The following is a 7,349-nucleotide window of genomic DNA, read 5'->3' as shown; positions in this document are numbered from 1 at the left end:
TTCCGGTGCGGTGCGGGGTATCAATGGGCCGGGGCCTTGTGCGCTCATGTCCGCTCGGTGTGATACCGCCTTACAGCAGCAGGGGGCGCCAGCAGCACAGCACGAGTGGGGGCACTGCGGGCCGTGTTACCCTGCCCATATGGATATTTATATGGATATCTATATGGATATCTATATGGATATCTATATGGATATTTATATGGATACTTATCCTGTCCATATGGATATGTTGCTTATTGCACGGTGCTGCACACAGTCACTATGGCTGTATGACCTTGCTTGCATTGAGGCAGCTGTATAGGTGCAACAAGTGGCTATGGCTCAGCTGTGCCTTCCCTCTTTGTGCCAGCGATCAACCCCTTGACATCAGCCAGACCGCCCCAATGGGAATGGGACGCAAAGCCATACAGCCCACATTAAAGGTTTGGTGGCCCTGCCAGGCAATGGAACTACATGATCCTTGAGGTCTCTTCCAACCCGGGTCATTCTGTGATTCTGTGAGTGTCACAGCATCTCATAGTATCACAGTATAAATGAAAGGGATTATCCTACTCTCTGGGACAGAATGTATCTCCTACCATGGCTCCTGTGGGGTTTTGGTGCCTAGAGCTGCCTGGCACTGAGATGTGGTTAGCGGGCATGGAGCTGACACACTGATGGTTGGATGTGATGTACTTAATGCTATTCTCTAACCTTAATAGCTCTATGATTCCTCCTCAGCAGTCCTGAGCAGTTTTACATTACAATCCAGCACAGAACTCCCTGGGAAGCAGCTCTGATGGTTTCCCCCCTTTTTTAGAAAGCTTCTTTAAATAAGCTTCTGTTTTTTTAGCATTCCAGATGCATGGGAAAATGGATGTGGGAAGAGGCGAGGAATGAGCGGTTGGTAGAGGAGAAGCAGGATTTCAAACCGACTGAGAACTCCACCAAGCAGCCTCATCTCAGTAATTACATGGCAACATAATAGGGGTGTGGCTTGTACATCTAGGGAAGATCATAGTCTAAAGTTGATACCATAGAGCCCAGCACAGCCATGGTACTTGCCGCAGTTATTATCAGAATGTTTGCACTGACATTACCCACAGGTGGAAATACTGTGCTATCATCCTTGCTTTACAGTCCCCATGTGGCAACTGAGACACAAATGACTATTTGATGAAATTAGAGAGTGAGAAATTAAACAAAGGGTAAGAGGAAATTTGTTCTTCTGGCAGGTTAATTAAACCATACCGCCAGAGGCAGGTGTTGGAGCAAAGCAATGCTGAAAAATTATTTAGAGTTCTCCTAATTGCAAACATTAAAAGGGACACAACACATTGGACTTTGAAGGTTAAACTCATACATAATAAATGATGATCATAAGGAGACATAATAGAGGGAAGACATTGTAAGTCTTACTGTGGGGCCTTCCTTTGAGATGCTCAGCATGCTGATGGAGATGGATGAGTGCTGGCCAAGTGGGCACCTGTGGCCCTTTCTTGATTTCTGCTGCCTGCTGACATGAGCAGGAAAACCACCTCCAAGCAAAAAGCAGAACGTAGGCCTCCAAATCTGGGTCAGCTGTATCCATTTGGTCGGCCTTGGGCAAAACTATGGAAGTCTCCATCCTGGTCTGCCTGCTTTTTTATGTGGATGCTGTCCAGAAGCTTGTGTTCTCACAAGTTCCCAAGCACCTTCTTTCACCAGGTGGTGATGGTTGCATGCCATAATACTAGCAGTCTTTTCCAATTTTAATGGTTCTATGACTTTATTCCACCACCTCTTTTTATCAGGCAAAGCCCGGGCTTGCATTTGTTCAGATGCTCTGCAGCTCTGCCCAGGTGTGCAGCAGGATTTGCTTTCTGGCTCTTGAGCACCCATTATGTGGCAAATCCCACAAATTCATTAAATGCAACTAATGAGCAGTGGTAGTGGAGGATACCCCATAACTCACCACACTTGGCCCTTGGCGAGGACAGTTCCTGTTACACTGGCAGCCACATCCTCATTGCCCCCCTTACAGGCCCTACCTCATTTCCAGTTGCCTTCAGACACAAACCTGTCTGGGCAAGTGGTGTATTCACAAACCTACCAAAACAAATTAAGCCACCTAATTCGGATGTCTCACATTTTTTCAGGGTTCTGGTTTAGATCCCATTTACACAGTTTGTGATTTGTAACGATCAGACAGAGAAGGAGGGCTTGAAGAAGACCCCAAGAGCCCTGATCTCTGCTTTCCTCATCTCAGAACAGTGTCAGCACTGAGCACAAGCCCTCCAGTGCTGCTCTAATGAGTGCAAACCAGCTACTATCAGGTTGCTTTCATCTGCTCTCCGCTTGTAGACAAACTGCACAAAGCACACCAGAGAGTTAAAGCGTGCCATGCAGTGATTGCATAAATTAGAGAAAGCAGCAATGGAAACAACTGCTTGATAAATACATCAGCCAGAAGCAACACATATCAGAGCAATATGTCGATTCTAAGTAAAGCTGCAGCTCTCCCTCCAGCGATGAGGTGAACTTTACAGTGGATTAGCAGCTCTGGAAACTGAAATCCCCTCATGCCAAGAAAAATGGCACAAAGGCAGTCAAGGGGCAGTTTTGCCACCCATGTCTCTTATTCCAGGGCATGCTGACCTCCTGTTGGGTGAGAGGGGAGCACATCATCTCTGTGCTGAGGCCACATGCAGCCAGAGCTGGCTATCCTGGTTATTGCTGCAAAGGGAACTTGTCCTCCCTGCAAATGGGCTGAGACCAGGCACTGCTTCCATAAGGCTTTGCACACGTTAGGCTGACAGGAGCTACTTAAAGATAAAACCAACTTCCAGTGACCTGTGGGGAGATCGTGTGGCCCTGACTTCCTGCAACTCTGCTGGCAGTGGTTTGGCACTGCAGGGGTGGTGCAGGAGACAAGCAGCTCTTGCCTGCCCAGATGCACTGGCAGCAGCAGCTGCTGCAGGGATACCATTCCAGCATTTATCAAAGTGGACGGCTCCACATTTGCACACCAGTACTTGCTTACAGGTTGTTTGCCTTGTCCTGCTTTTGCTCTGTCTGAATAAGAAAGTTATCCCCACATGCCCTAGAGATGAGGTGCGGCCTCAGCTTTGGCAGAGGCCCCAGAGCTATTCTCAGCCTCCTCAGGTCATAGCCAAACTGCTGCATCAATCCAGTCCTGTGGTCTATAGTTACATTTCAGAAACTGCTTTTGGAAAGCATGGCCCTTCCTTACAGCATCTCTTAAAAGAATGAACCAGGTGCAGGAGCCGCTCCTGACTGAGGTGATAATTCTCCATTTTCATTAAGGGACCAAGAAATCGATGACCTGCAGGAGAGATTCTGGGGTCCTGTAGTCATTTTCTTTCAGAGTTGCATCCATAGCTGCTAATTTGTTGTCATGTGTGTGTTTATCTCAGTGGCTGCTCATTAAGTGAGATCCATTATCATTACTGCTGATGGGAGGAAATGCTCAGACTCCCCACTGAACAGAAAGTCTGTAGGAGAGAATGGGATATGATAACTTTCATTATCTCTTTCGCTAACATCAAGAATTCAGCGACCAAAGCCAGCAGGGATGTAGCAAGAAACTTGCATTTCCTGGCCAAGGGAAACATATGGAAATCACTTAGATAAGGCATGAAATGCTCATGGTTCTTCCAAAGAAAAATACTGCCTAGTTTAATCATTCTGCAACTGGTCTTAATTAGTTACCCTGCGTCATATTTCTATTCACATCCTCAGGAACCAAAATAGACCAGAAGATGACAGTGTACGCTTCTTGGGATGAAGTAAAAAAATACATATAGCAGCACTTTGGTTTATAACAGCTCTCATATGGTGCATCTTTCACACTGCATCTCCATTTTGGCTACCTGACACCTTGGATCTCACAGCATCCCAGCCAGGAGGACCTCGGTGCAAAGCAACCCCAGCAGATGTTCCCACCTCCATGACCCTTCTAAGCATGCAGCCCCTCAGAGGGATTTTGGTGTTGATTGTGCTGGTCATGGCCAGTTTGTGATGCCTGGTTTGTGGGGGCAGAGACTGCAAGGTCAGGTGTTATGAGGAGTGACTGAGAGAACTGGTTTCATTTAGTCTGCAGAAGAGGAGGCTGAAAGGAGAACTTGAAAGGAGAACTCTTTGGTCCCTACAACTGCCTACTGCCTCTGCACAGCAGTCAAGGTGGTACAAGCACCTAAAAGTATGAGCTCCAACAAGAGAAAAGCCTTACTACAGTTCTACAGATACTTAAGAGTACAGCTCCCATGAGACATCTCACTTTCAGTTCTGTAAGGTTTCCTCTTTCACAGATGTCACTTTCATGACTCCACATTGCTGTCAATACCAACAGGTGATCAACGTATGAGCCAAATTCAGAGCTGCCCTTGAAGCCCTAAAACATAAAGTAATGGGCTGCAATCCTGTCAATCATTGGTTTTCACACAATACCAACCAGTTTTAGGGGATTCTGCATTTCTAATGGAATCTGTTCTTAATAGCACATATAAAATCCAACCAGAAAAAACAAATGACCATCTCAGATGTGAGTACCACAAAATGCTGGGATGCTCAGAGAACAGTTTTATAAAAAAGAAAACTGAACAATTTAGTTGGAAACTTACCTGTTCCTCTTTGGATCTTCTTAGTGACAAAAATACTTGAGCTTCTTGATGTGTGCGAGGCTCTGAGCAACGTTTAGTTCTCTTGCGTACTTTTGTTCCTCATTTAAATGGTGTCAGAAGCAGTAGCTCTGATTAATCTCCCTGCAGCTCTGTAATATCTGAAGTCTCAGCCTTGAGGTACATTCTGCCACTCTGCCCTTTTTGGTTTTTTCTTTTCCTTTTTTTCTTATATGCTCCAGATTCTGGGAATTTAGAGAAGGCAGAGTCAGGCCCTCTGGAGTGGTTTACACTTAGAAGGATGAAAGGCAATGGACAATCTGGAACAGGAAACTTTGATACCAAGAAGGAAAGATCATCATGAGTGTGATAAAAAAAAACTGAAACAGGTGCCCAGGGTGGTTTTAGGATCTACATCCTTGGAGATACTCAAAGCTAGCTGTACAAGGCCCCATGCAATGTGTTGCTGGACTCAGTTTGATGAGAGGTCTACAGTGGTCCCTTTCCATCTGCACCAATCTCTGACACTTTTATGGAGACCATTAGCTTCATCAGCCCATTAATGGGGGGAAAAAAATAAATCCTTTTGCCAGTTTTTTGAAGGAGCAGTAATTCTCATGCTCCTGGTAAAGAACAAATGGAGCAATATAGCATTTTAACATGTTAGCTAAGGAGAAATAATCATTACGTGGCCATAAAGCAAAGGGGACAAATCCTGCTGGTAGCTGACAGGGATTGAGCCTGTTCATCATTTTGCAAGTTCACATTATAAGAGAAGGAACCAGCGTTAGATCCTGTTTATGCAGAATTACATTGAAAAATCCCTTTCAAGTTGAGTGAATGCAAGTATGGATGCCTGTTTCCAAGCTCAGAGTACAGTGTGGTGAAGGCTGATAAAGATCTGTGAAAGATTCCTCACCCCATCCTTTTTTTTCCAAGCTAAAAACAGAAGGCACACCCATAAAGGTGATGCAGTGGCTGCTCACTGAAGGGAGGCCAAGATTGCAACCATTTACCTTCCCTTCTTCCCTGGCCTCAGCAGTTCTGTACGGCTTTCTGACTTCCAGCAGCTTTCTCCACAAAACCTGTTCTCTCATTGAGTTGTCTCCTCTACAGAGGAAAGACACAAATACCAGCTTGTCTCTTTTCAATCAAGGAACAAGCAGTGCCGGAGGATGAAGCATCAGATTCTTTACTTTTGATTGAGGCTAATTAGTGTTTGCTCTAAAGAACATTAGTAAAAATACTCACTGAGTATTCAGATTACTGGAACTCACAGCCAGAGCGCTGCTGCTTGAAGCAATGGGGCTGCCTGGTGCAGATCCAGAGGTTCTCATTGAGGCACGAGGAGGGAAGCCCTATGAAGGCAGTTTCTTCTATTTGTTTTGAAAGCAGCTCTGCTTTTAGGAATCCACACACACAAAAACAACATCACACAAAACAAACAAACGTCATAATGAATGGATGCTGGGTTCGGTGCTTTATCTGTCTGCACTTAACAAGTATAATCAAAGCATCACTACTGGCACTGCTCAGCAACAACTAACCATCACTGCACTACCTCCATTATTCTCATAGTAAGTCCAAAACACAGCACTACATCAGCTACAGTAACAAAAGTTAACTATCCCAGGTGAAGCCAAGACCCTCTCAGACCTACATTTATGGCTGGTAACAAGCTTTACGTTCCAGTTTAGCTCAGCTATGAGGAAGTGTGCCCACCAGTCCAGGCAGAAAGACTGTGACCTGGACGTAACACTCCTCACATACTCCAAGAGACTTCTTTTGTGGGATGAAGTGAAATCTCAGTACCTAATGGTAAGGATCACATGGATCTGTGCTGAACAGATGGAAGAGATATTGCATAAGGCCTAGTTCATGTGTTCTTTGATTACTGCCTATTAGCCTTTATCTCAGACTCTTGGAAACACCAGGTTTCTATCAAAAGGAAATGTCACCAATTTAGCTAATAGTTTTTTTCTTTCCCTTGCAAGAGACTCTAATTGACTTTTTTTCCAGTTGAATACAGCTTTAAAAAATGAATATTTAATGTCAGGCATTGAAGTTTCTGCATTGGCTTGCAGAGGAAATCTTGACTCACGCAGATGCTTGTCAAGAGAAAGAAAAGGCAGACCTTGCTTCCTTCCCTTCCAAGATATAGAAAAGGATTTGTCTTGGTGCAGCTCTGCAGTATAGGTGGTTTTATGACTGAAGAGAGATTTTCCTACCCAGACTTTCCTGCAAGGCTCTGAGCTATGGGGCAGCTGCTTCCAGCAGCCATTGCCTCCAGCATCCTCACACTTCATTCAGAGAAGTGCTGAAGCTGGCAGACTTGGGGCTTGCTCCTGTCCAGAAGTCAAGGAGATGTGCCAATTACCAGCAATTAATATTCTGCACTTTTTCCCAGCTGAATAATTCCCCAGCTTTGCAAATCAAGCAAGAGACATGCTCATATTGCTTTGCAGTACTAAATGCTGGGAAGCAAATGGAGGACTTATAACAAATCTGTTGAACAACTTGTTTAATTTTGAGCATCTTCTCAAGCTCCTTGACTGCAAGCTTAAAGTGAAAGCATATGCTTCGTGCAATAGCAACTCAAATATGAGCAGAATCAGGGCCACTTCAAGACACTGATCATACTACATTGCCATCTATATCAGAGCTTCCTGCCACTCCACAATAGCCTGATAGCTGATGTCAGACCTCCTCAAGGGAGAAGTGTTAATTTTGTGAAGTGCTATGGACAACATG

At 44.9% G+C, this 7,349-nt stretch overlaps 1 long non-coding RNA gene across 1 annotated transcript; it reads right to left on the bottom strand.

The window, feature by feature from the left end:
• Window positions 1-483: 483 nt before the first annotated feature.
• Window positions 484-6,777, bottom strand: LOC107310888. Its single transcript, XR_004306607.1, has 3 exons — window positions 5,850-6,777; window positions 4,602-5,708; window positions 484-3,473 (listed from the first exon to the last, which is right to left on the bottom strand). It is a non-coding gene; the product is annotated as an uncharacterized LOC107310888 (long non-coding RNA).
• Between the last annotated feature and the right edge of the window lie 572 nt (window positions 6,778-7,349).

The sequence above is a fragment of the Coturnix japonica genome, chromosome 3 (assembly GCF_001577835.2).
Source record: "Coturnix japonica isolate 7356 chromosome 3, Coturnix japonica 2.1, whole genome shotgun sequence".
In the NCBI taxonomy this organism is placed as follows: Eukaryota; Metazoa; Chordata; class Aves; order Galliformes; family Phasianidae; genus Coturnix; species Coturnix japonica.
The sequence above is the reverse complement of the archived record's forward strand: the minus strand, read 5'-3'. Positions and strand labels throughout refer to the sequence as shown.